The sequence below is a fragment of the Macaca nemestrina genome, chromosome 9 (assembly GCF_043159975.1).
Source record: "Macaca nemestrina isolate mMacNem1 chromosome 9, mMacNem.hap1, whole genome shotgun sequence".
NCBI classification, from domain to species: Eukaryota; Metazoa; Chordata; class Mammalia; order Primates; family Cercopithecidae; genus Macaca; species Macaca nemestrina.
In genome coordinates this window covers 14,050,200-14,061,629 of record NC_092133.1, presented here as the reverse complement: position 1 = coordinate 14,061,629, position 11,430 = coordinate 14,050,200, and the positions used below count along the sequence as shown (strand labels likewise).

The following is an 11,430-nucleotide window of genomic DNA, read 5'->3' as shown; positions in this document are numbered from 1 at the left end:
CTATTGCAGAAGCCTTAACACCCCAACTAGAGTCTACCATTTTAGAAGGCATAGATCAGCTCTTCCATGTCTTTGAAACCTTCCATGGAGCCTAGCTGAAGGATTATTGTCAGGAGGTGTTCAAGAAATCCCTGAAGAGGGCCGGGCGCAGTGGCTCACACCTATAATCCCAGCGCTCTGGGAGGCCGAGGCAGGCGGATCATGAGGTCAAGAGTTTGAGACCAGCCTGATCAACATGGCAAAATCCCGTTTCTGGTAAAAATACAAAAATGAGCTGGGAGTGGTAGTGGGTGCCTGTAATCCCAGGCTACATGGGAGGCTGAGGCAGGAGAATCGCTTGAAACCGGAAGGCAGAGGTTGCGGTGAGCTGAGATCACACCCCTGCACTCCAGCCTGGGCAACAAGAGTAAAACTCTGTCTCAAAAAAAAAAAGGAAAAAAAAAGAAAAGATGCTCAATTACACTCATCATAATAGAAATTCAAATTAAAAGCATAAGGGAGATATATCAGATTGGCAAAGATCAGAACATTAGCTAACACAGTCTGGCAAGATCGTGGAGCTTCTTTCCAGCCAGCACCGAGCAATGGGCATCTCTCGGGACAACTGGCACAAGCGCCACAAGACTGGGGACAAGAGAAAGCCCTACCACAAGAAGCATAAGTATGAGTTGGGGTGTCTGGCTGCCAACACCAAGATTGGCCCCCACCGCATCCACACAGTCCGTGCGCAGGGAGGTAACAAGAAATGTGGTGCCCTGAGGCTGGACATGGGGAATTTCTCCTGGGGTTCAGAGTGTTGTAGTCGCAAAACAAGGATCATTGATGTTGTCTACAATGCGTCCAATAACAAGCTGGTCTGTGCCAAGACCCTGGTGAAGAACAGCTTCATGCTCACCGACAGCACACCATACTGCCAGTGATACGAGTCCCACTGTGCGCTGCCCCTGGGCTGCAAGAAGGGAGCCAAGCTGACTCCTGAGGAAGAAAAGACTTTAAACAAAAAACGATCTAAAAAAATTCAGAAGAAATACGATGAAAGGGAAAAGAATGCCAAAATCAGCAGTCTCCTGGAGGAGACTCCAGGAGAAGTTCCAGCAGGGCAAGCTTCTTGCATGCATCACATGAAGGCCGGGACAGTGTGGCCGAGCCCATGGCTATGTGCCAGAGGGCAAGGAGTTGGAGCTCTATCTCAGGAAAATCAAGGGCCCGAAAGGCAAATAAATCCTCATCCTTTCTGTCTTTGCCCATGGAATAAAGGTATCTATTGTTCTGTGGCAAAAAAAAAAAAAAAAAAAAAAAAAAAAATCATGGGGAACGTGCACTCAGAACACTGCCGGTACGAGGCTGACCTTCTCTGACCTCCTTGGAGACAAATTTGGCAAAATAACTTAAATTTTAAAATGCATTGGCCTGATGACGGAGCACTTCCACTTCCAGGTATTGATAGATCTACTCGTATTTTCATGCAAAATGACCTGTGCACAAGAAAATACATTGCAGGCCAGGCGTGGTGGCTCATGCCTGTAGTCCCAGCACTTTGGGAGGCTGAGGCAGGTGGATCATTTGAGGTCGGGAGTTTGAGATCAGCCTGGCCAATGGCGAAACCCATCTCTACTAAAAATACAAAAAAAAAATGAGCCAGGCATGGTGGTGTATGCTGTAATCCCAGCTACTTGGGAGGCTGAGGCACGAGAATCACTTGAACCCAGGAGGTGGAGGTTGCAGTAAGCCGAGATCATGCCACTGCACTCCAGCCTGGGTGACAGAGTGAGACCCTGTCTGCCTCTCTCTCTATATATACACACACACACACACACACACACACATATATACACACACGTATATATATACACACGTATATATATACACACACGTATATATATACACATGTATATATACACACACGTATATATATACACACACGTATATATATATATACACACACATATATATATATATACACACACACGTATATATATATACACACACACACACTCTGCAGCATTGTTTGTAATAACAGAAGATTGGAAACTAAGTATCTATTAATGGGAGACCAGTTCAATAAATTAGAAAGTACTGTACAGTCACTTAAAGGAGTAAAGAGGCTCTGTGTGGAGTGATTTGGAAAATTTCACAGGAACATTGTTAAGTAAAAAGAGGAAGGCAAATGCCAATGCACATGGCTGTCATTTTACAAGTAGGAAGAATGTGCACATATATGTTGGTAAATGAATGGGAGACCCCTGGAAATACACTCAGTAAGCTGGAGGCGTTGCCTCTAGAGCAGGGAACTGGGAAGCTGTAGAGGAAAGGAAGTGTCTTTTTCTTTTTCTTTCTCTTTCTTTTATCTTTTCTTTTCTTTTCTTTTCTTTTTTTTTTTTTTTGGAGACAGAGTCTTGCTCTGTCACCCAAGCTGGAGTACAGTAGCATGATCTTGGCTCACTGCAAGATCCTGGGTTCAAGTGATTCTCCTGCCTCAGCCTCCCAAGGAGCTGGGATTATAGGTGCCTGCCACCAAGCCAGGCTAATTTTTTTTTTTTTTTTTTTGTATTTTTAGTAGAGATGAGGTTTCACCATGTTGGGCAGGCTGGTCTTGAACTCCTGACCTCAGGTGATCAGCCCACCTCAGCCTCGCAAAGTGCAGGGATTACAGGTGTGAGCCACCAAGTCTGGCCGGGAGGTTTATTTTTCACTGAGTACCCGTTACGGGGTAAACTGTGAACCTCCCCCACCCCCGCCACCCACCCCCGCCAAGTTATATGTTGAAGTCCTACCTCAGGACCTCAAAATGTGAGTGTATTTGGAAATAGTGTCATTGCAGATGTAATTAGTTAAGATGAGGTCATGCTGGAGTAGGGTGGGCCCCTAATGTCCTTGTTGGGAGAATTTGAGGTTAGGTGCGGTGGCTCATGCCTGTAATCTTAGCACTTTGGGAGGCTGAGACAGGATAATCAGTTGAGCCTAGGAGTTCAAGACCAACCTGGGTAGCACAGTGAGACCCCATCTCTATATAAGAAAGAAAAGGAGGCAGCGGATATGGTGGCTCATGCCTGTAATTCCAACACTTCTGGAGGCCAAGGCGGGTGGATCATCTGAGGTCAGGGGTTTGAGACCAGCCTGGTCAATATGGCAAAATTCTGTCTCTACTAAAAATACAAAAATTAGCCGGGCATGGTGGCAGGTGCCTGTAATCCCAGCTACTGGGGAGGCTGAGGCACAAGAATTGCTTGAATGCGGGAGGCGGAGGTTGCAGTGAGCTGAGATCGGGCCACTGCACTCCAGCCTGGGTGACAGAGTGAGACTCTGTCTCAAAAAAAAAAAAAAAGAGGAATTTGGACCCAGGCAGGCGTACAGGGAGAATGCCATGTGAAAATGAAAGCAGATTAGGATGATGCCCAGCAAACTACTAGAAGCTAGGTGAGAGGCATGGAACAGCGTTTTCCCTTACAGCCCTTAGAAGGCACCAACCTTGCTGATACCTTGGCTTGGACTTCTAGAGTCCAGACCTGAGACAATGCATGTCTGTTGTTCGAAGCCACTCAGTTCGTGGTACTTTGTCCCAGCAGACCTAGTGAACTAATGCAGTCTCCTTTGGCACCTGGAGTTCTGTATCGTGTGTATATTACTGATTATTGATTTAAAATTCTTTCAACACAAATGTCTCCCTGAAGCCTTCCCAGATTCACTAGGCTGAGTTAGCTGCTCTGCCTTTTCGGCTCCCGCAGCATTTGATCTGTATCTCTGCAACAGCATTTACCACGTTGTAATGTAATTTAACTCTACACAGGGTTCTTGACGCCACAAAATCGTTAACTCCTGAGCACAGAGGCTGAGCCTGTTTCATCCATCATTGTAATCCCAGAGACTGGCATCAAATGCTTGGTGGAGTGAATAAACAAATGGTTACCCAGACATTTTTCACTTCCCTCCTACATTCGTATCATTATTTATTGGTTTTCTTGCTTGACAAGCTATCCATTCATTTATGTTTAGTCAGGGTGATAGAATTGAAACCTGACCTTAAAGAAGAAGTCAGGAATGAAGGAGGCAGCAGGGCCATGTTCTCTCTGGAAGACTCTAGACGAGAATCCTACCTGCCTCTTTCAGCTTCTGGAGGTTGCAGACAATCCTTGGTGCTCCTTGGCTTACAGGTGCATTGCTCCGATCTCTGCCTTCATTGTCACACGGTCCTCTTCCTGTATGTCTGTGTCTCTGTATCAACATTTCCCTCTTTTTATTTTTATTTACTTATTATTTATTGATTGATTTTTGAGACAGAGTCTTCCTCTGTCGCCCAGGCTGAAGTGTAGTGGCGTGATCAAGGCTCACTGCAACCTGCGCCTCCAGGGTTCAAGCGATTCTCCTGCCTCAGCCTCCCCAGTAGCTGGGATTACAGGCACCTGCCACCATGCCCGGCTAATTTTTGTATTTTTAGTAGAGACAGAATTTTGCCATATTGACCAGGCTGGTCTCAAACCCCTGACCTCAAATGATCCACCCACCTTGGCCTCCCAAAGTGCTGGGATTACAGGCATGAGCCATCGTGCCCGGCCCATCTTTTTATTTTGTTTTTGAGGCATAGGTCTCGCTGTGTCACCCAAGCTGGAGGGCAGTGGCATGATACTGGCCCACTGCAACCTCTGCCTCCCGGACTCAAGCTATCCTCCCACCTCAGCCTCCCAAGTAGCTGGGACTACGGGCTTGCACCACCACGCCCAGCTAATGTTTGCTTATTTTGTAGAGACAGGATTTCGACATGTTGCCCAGGCTGCTCTCAAACTCCTGGACTCCAGGGATCTGTCTGCCTTGGCCTCCCAAAGTCCTGGGATTACAGTTATGAACTGGTGACCTCTTGTTATGAGGACACCAGTCATTAGATTAAGGCCCACTCTAATCTAGTATGACCTCATCTTAATTTGATCACATCTGCAAAGTAAGGTCACATTCCGAGGTTGTGGGTGAACTTGCGGTGATACTATTCAATGCAATTCGGCTGTTCAGCTAGGACTCACCTGAAAAAGAGAGGCAGCAAGAGGTGGAGGGCTGTTTTGCCTTGTGGTTAAATACAGGTTGCAGAATCAGCCAGACGGGGCTTCAAATCCTTGTTTTACCTGCTGGTCAGCTATGTGAGCTCAGGCAAGTAATTCAACATCTCCAAGCCTGTTTCCTCAACCACGCAATGGGTTTAATAAAAGCCTGTGCTTCCTAGAGTTGCTGGGTAGATAAATGAGATCAGGACAGCGCCTGATATTAAAAAACAAAAAACAAAACAAAACAAAACCTGAGTGCCATTACTCTCGCCCGTAATTCCAACACTTTGGGAGGCCAAGGCAGGTGGATCACTTGAGGTCAGCAGTTCGAGACTAGCCTGGCAAACATGGTGAAACCCCATCCCTACTAAAAATACAAAAATTAGCCAGTGTGGTGCCACACACCCATAATCCCAGCTACTCAGGAGGCAGAGGTTGCAGTGAGCTGAGATCCCACCACTGCACTCCAGCCTGGGCAACAGAGTGAGACTCCACCTCAAAAACTAAAAAGTAAAAAATAATTAGCTTTTGATGCTAGAGTCCCCAGTACCACGGTTCCTGCCATTCTTTCAGGGAAGAACATAGAGAGTTAAATAGCTAAACAGGATGGTTTATGATTAAAGGCCTAGATGCTTGTTCCAGGATATACCTGCCACACAGGGTCAGAGAGCACAGGGTGACTGGGCCCAAGCAGGCACAGACTTTAACTTTTAATAACAGATGCAAAGTTAGTGCTGCAATCTAAACTCTGCAGTGAAGCCATATTGATTTCCCCCTCCACCTCCAGCAGGGCATATTTATAGAGCTTATCATAGAAGTCTGCACAGTATAACCAAGCCGGATGTCTTGTATCCCCCTCGGTGCTAATACCTACTGCCTGTAGCCCTTCTCTCCCAATGCACTTGACCATCAGGACATTAGAGAGAGGCCATGGCTTCCATCCAGATGGCCCTGGCCTCCTTTTATCTAGGCTGCCCCTAGTGGAAGGGCCCCCCTGAGAGGTCATGGCTAGTGAAGGTGTGCATGACTGCACGTGCCGATCTCTCACAGCATCCCAAAGGCAAACGAAAATGACCTGGGATGACCAGCATTTTGCACAGATCAGGGAGAACTGGCTGTTCTCCTAGGCTGGCTCTTGTGTTCCATTAGAAATGGATTAAATCATCCAGACGCTGAAATCTTGTGGTTGACGTTTTCATTTAAAACTCACCATTATAGCTGGGCTCGAGTCCTCTGTCTGTGACCTGTGCTATGAGTCAGCCAGCCCTGGGCACAGCATTGATAGGGCTGATTTACAATCTTCCACAGCAGTCAGCTGCGGCTCCTGTTTCCTCAGCATTGAGAAAAAGTCATTTGCACAAAGCGTTGTTTCTCAATTCTAGCTTTTTACATTTTTTCCCTTGGTGACAAGTGGGATTAAGCCATTGATTCACTTATCATGTTTGAGTGCCTGGTTAATAGCGTGGGATCCAGCGTCAACTGCCGCAATTCAAATCCCGCCTCCACAAATCAAGAGTCTTGTGTTAATGTCTCCAAACCTTAGTTGCTTCATCTGTAAAAGGAGAATCATACTAACGCCTATCTAGAAGGCTGCTAAGAGGATTGTTCCAGGCTTGGTTCCTCAGGAAGCTGACTATGAGAGGCAGCAAGCTGGACTTTATTACGGAATTCTCCTAGGAGCCACACAGGAAGCAGGACTGCACAGAGGGAGAAGCTGAGCTGTGATGCAGTCCCAAAGAAAGCAGCAGTCAACCCCAGAGGGCGCTCTGGAGCCGGGGTAGCCCGTTAGCCCTATCCTGAGTTGGACCAAAGGGACTGAGCCTCTAAGGCCCTCCTCAGTAGATCAGTCACTGGATGCAGGTTGTCCCTGGAGGGATGTGTGATCTTGGGCGAGGCAGTTTTCTTCAGCTGCATCAGTCCCCATAAAGCTGAGACTGGGCTTCCTACAGCATACCCAACAGTAGGTGGAATAAGTCCTTCATCCCTGAAAGTGGATCTGGGCAGCACACATCACAGCCTCTCCCATAAAAATTAAATGCAGTAATCCAAACAAAGCCTTTCACACAGTACCTGGCATGCAGTAAATGTTCAATAAATGGTAGCCATTACAATTATTGTTGCTTTAGTAACTACTGTCTGTCAGGCACCATGCTAGAGGTTGGGGACCCAGTGGTGATTGACAAGTCTGCTCCTGCCCTCACGAAACTCAATCTATGGACAAATTAGACCATCAGACAAGCAATTGCAATGCAGTGCAATTGACAGGGTGGCATGGGATGTATAAGGGAGCATGTTATAAGTAAAATGTTTGTTTAGAAACAGAATGCTTGTTCCCTGGTATGGCAAGGAAAAATTGGCATTTAGACAAAAAGTTTTTTTTAGCAAGGCAATTTTACTTTTTGCGGAAAGGGTGCTCCTTGCAAATGGAACAATGGCAAGAGCACACTTGAACAAAGGAGGGAAGTAATTTTTATCCTTTATGCAGTTTGTCTCTGCTACTGTGTCCTGTCTCTATTGGCTGGAGTGGGACCTCACAGTCTAAATTAAATCCGACTGGCTAATAATTTAAAACTTTCTTAAATAGGTGAAAGCAATAGAGAACAAAGGAAATGATGAAGTTGCTTGCGAAAGGACTTAGAAAAGTAACAGTATTTTTAAATAAGGAAGGGGCATAGGCTGCAAGCTGGAACGTGCCTTTGAGTACATCCAGCACAAACATCTTGGTTAAAGTACAAGGACATAGACTGTACTTATTCTTTTTTTTCTGAGACAGAGTCTCACTCTGTCGCCCAGGCTGGAGTGCAGTGGTGTGATCTCGGCTCACTGCAAGCTCCGCCTCCCGGGTTCACGCCGTTCTCCTGCCTCAGCCTCCAGAGTAGCTGGGACTACAGGTGCCCGCCACCACACCCAGCTAATTTTGTTTTTGTATTTTCAGTACAGACGGGTTTTCACCGTGTTAGCCAGGATGGTCTTGATCTCCTGACCTTGTGATCCACCTGCCTTGGCTTCCCAAAGTGCTGGGATTACAGGCGTGAGCCACCGCACCTGGCCGACTGTACTTATTCTTTTATATCTAATAGCTACATACGACAAGGCTTAACAAAGAGTTATTAGCACAAAGCAAGGAGGCTTGAAGGAAGTTAGTCTTTAAAATAAACTATTATTTTTAACATTTATGATTTATCCTTTAACAAGAAGGGAAGCTTTGAAGAGGAAACTTTTTACTTTCTACAGAGCACCTATTGGGTTGGTGCAAAAGTAATCACAGTTTTTGCCATAATAGAAGGGACACATGACTTAGATCAGGAAGATGAAGAAGAGTGATGCCAAAGATAGTACCTGATGATGAAGGGGGGTCAGCCAGGCAAAGAGAGTGGGAGGCCACTGGGTGTTGGAGAGAAGGGCTCTCCAGGTGGAGGAAGCAGGGTGGGCAGAGGCAAGGGCAAGTTGTGTCAGTGCCTGCATGATGTGGTGCAGCAAGGCCAGCCAGAGTGCACACCAGGCTGAGGGGAGAAAGGTCTTGTGTACACCAAGCCAAGGAGTGTGGAGTCAACAGAGAGGCATTAAATAATTCTAGGCAGAGAAGGGGCAAGGCCTATTTTGTGCTTCAAAGATCGCCCTGGCTACCATGTGGGCAATGAATTGGAGATGAACAAGATTAGAGGCTGGTTTACATGACCAACTGCTTACACACACACACACACACACACACACACATCCACAAAGATTAGAGGCTGGGGGATCCATCAGGAGGCCGTGTCACGGTCCAGAGGACAGGCAAAGGTGACCTGGACGGGTTGGTGGCACTAAAGACAGACAGGAGTTCACAATCAAGGAATATCTAGGAGGTGGAATCCACAGATTTAAGGATAATTAAATGGGCCAGGCTTGGTGGCTCACACCTGGAATCTCAGCACTTTGGGAGGCCAAGGCAGGCGGATCACCCAAGGTCAGGAGTTCAAGACCAGCCTGGCCAACATGGTGAAACCCTGTCTCTACTAAAAATGCAAAAATTAGCTGGGCATGGTGGCGGGTGCCTGTAATCCCAGCTACTCGGCTGAGGCAGGAGAATCGCCTGAGCCAGGAAGGCAGAGGTTGCAGTGAGCCGAGATCACGCCACTGCACTCCGGCCTGGGAGACAGAACCAGTCTCAAAAAAAAAAAAAAAAAGGATAATTAAATAGTGAGGGGCAAAAGAAATTTAGGGTTATGCTTAAACTTCTGATCTGGGCAAATGAACTCCAGGAGACCTAAAGAGGGAGTGTCCGAGGGCCTGGAGAAGACAAAAAGCCACCAAGGACCAGACACGATGCTCGGTATTCAACGTGGCTCGAAGCAGCTTCTTCCAGCCAGCTCTCCAAGACTTGTGTCTCTGTTTTAGACAAGCCCTGTGGAAGTCCCTAGTAGAGGATAACTGTTCTGTGATGAGCAGGTCTACGCACACCTACCTCCAAAGGCTGAGGAAGCTGAGAAGCTGAAGAAAGTGGTGGACAAATCCAATTTCTCAGAAAGAAACACTTAATAGGGACTTACAAACACAAGCCATGTCCTGGATGGCTGCAAGACAAGATGGCGGATCCCTGCACTGTTACCCTCAAGTCCAAGGGCTTGTATACCATAGAGAATTCGCCACAGGCAGGATTTATAGTAAGTATGTGTTTACAGTAACACCAACGTTATTTTGACCTAAGGGTAAGTATGTGAAAATGGAAATTTTAGAGGCATTCCTGGAACTGGGGTTCATCAGAAGTGAACATGGCAGATGAGCATCCAAGATGGAGCTGCTCTAGCCTCCAGAGCAACTGTCAGAAGCAGCTATGTTAGTCCCAGAATAACCTGCTTCCTCCCTGCTGCTTCTTTCAGGGGAAAAATGGCCAACACCACTTTCGGTGTTTGTTTGTTTATTGAGACACAGTCTCACTCTGTTGCCCAGGCTGGAGTGCAATGGCATGATCTCGGCTCACTGCAAACTCCGCCCCCCAGGTTCCAGCGATTTTCCTGCCCCAGCCTCCTGAGTACCCGGGATTACAAGCACCTGCCACCACGCCCAACTAATTTTTGTATTTTTAGTACAGACGGGGTTTCTCTATGTTGGCCAGGCTGGTCTTGAACTCCTTACCTCAAGTGATCCGCCCACCTCTGCCTCCCAAAGTGCTGGGATTACAGGCATGAACCACCACACCTGGCCTCTGTGTTTATTTAAACTGTAGTTATTTAAACTGCAGTGGAAAGCAAAGTGAGCAAGGAAGAAGATAGAAATAAAATTTCACTCTGGATTCAATCTTTGATAAACATCAACATTTATTGAATATGGGCTCTGGGTTCAGGGCTGCAGATATAAGGAAGCATAAGACAGGCACTGACTAGTAAATTTGGGGGTCTAGTTCCTTCAACAGTAATATTTCCCATGGGAAATCAGTGCATTGATATTCAGGTTTACACACCAGTCTCTAACATGTTTGGTGACCTGCATCAGTCCCAGAGGCCTAATCACCGCCGGAGTTATTGGACTCCAAAGCCGATAAGCGTACTTTTACAAGTGAGAATCATTCCGTTGGAAATGATAGGCAGTCCTCTCTGGCATTTCCTCCAGAAGGAGTAATCTGAGGGCAGGAAAGGGCAGAGGTATCGACTGGGGTTCGAGGATATTCTCTGATTCCGAGCTGAAAACTAGGCCCAATATTAGTTCAAAGTGTTTCTGGGGAAGCGAATGAGTCAGGGTGCCTAAAGATCTAAAATGTCACCTCCCAAACATTCTCTCTTTCTGGAACACAGTCTGTCTTTTCCCAGGGGAATTGAGGTGCTCTTTGACGTTTGTTAAATAAAAGTTACAAGAGGTCACTGTTTTGGACTAAGCTCCTGCATTAGGCCTCAACAGACCCGACTAAAAATCAGAAAGGAGTCACTCATGCTAAAGTTCTACACCACCAAACCAAAACCAAGTTGTAATCTGACTTTCTGAGACATCAGGAGAGATGATAGTCTAATTTCCCAAACAAGCTACTTTCGAATGAGGGGTGAGGGCTGGGGGGTGACAGGAGGTGGTTGGGGGCACCAACTGCGTGCAGTCGAAAATCCCTGCATAGCTGCAAGACTCTGTCTCAAAAAAAAAAAAAAAGAAAAGAAAAGAAAAGAAAATCCCTGCAAACTTTTTTGTTTGTTTGTTTGTTTGTTTTTGAATTGGAGTGTGGCTCTGTCGCCCAGGCTGGAGTGCAGTGGAATGATCTTGGACTCACTGCAACCTCCGCCTCCTGGGTTCAAGCGATTCTCCTGCCTCAGCCTCCCAAGCAGCTGGATTACAGGCATCCACCACCACTCTCGGCTCATTTTTAGCAGAGTTGGGGTTTCACCATATTGGCCAGGCTGGTGTCAAACTCCTGATCTCAAGTGATCCACCGCTT

The 11,430-nt window shown here is 46.7% G+C and overlaps 1 pseudogene; it reads left to right on the top strand.

Annotated features, from left to right (window-relative positions):
- Nucleotides 1-584: 584 nt before the first annotated feature.
- LOC105468014 (small ribosomal subunit protein eS8 pseudogene) lies at nt 585-1,221 on the top strand (annotated as a pseudogene).
- Nucleotides 1,222-11,430: the final 10,209 nt, after the last annotated feature.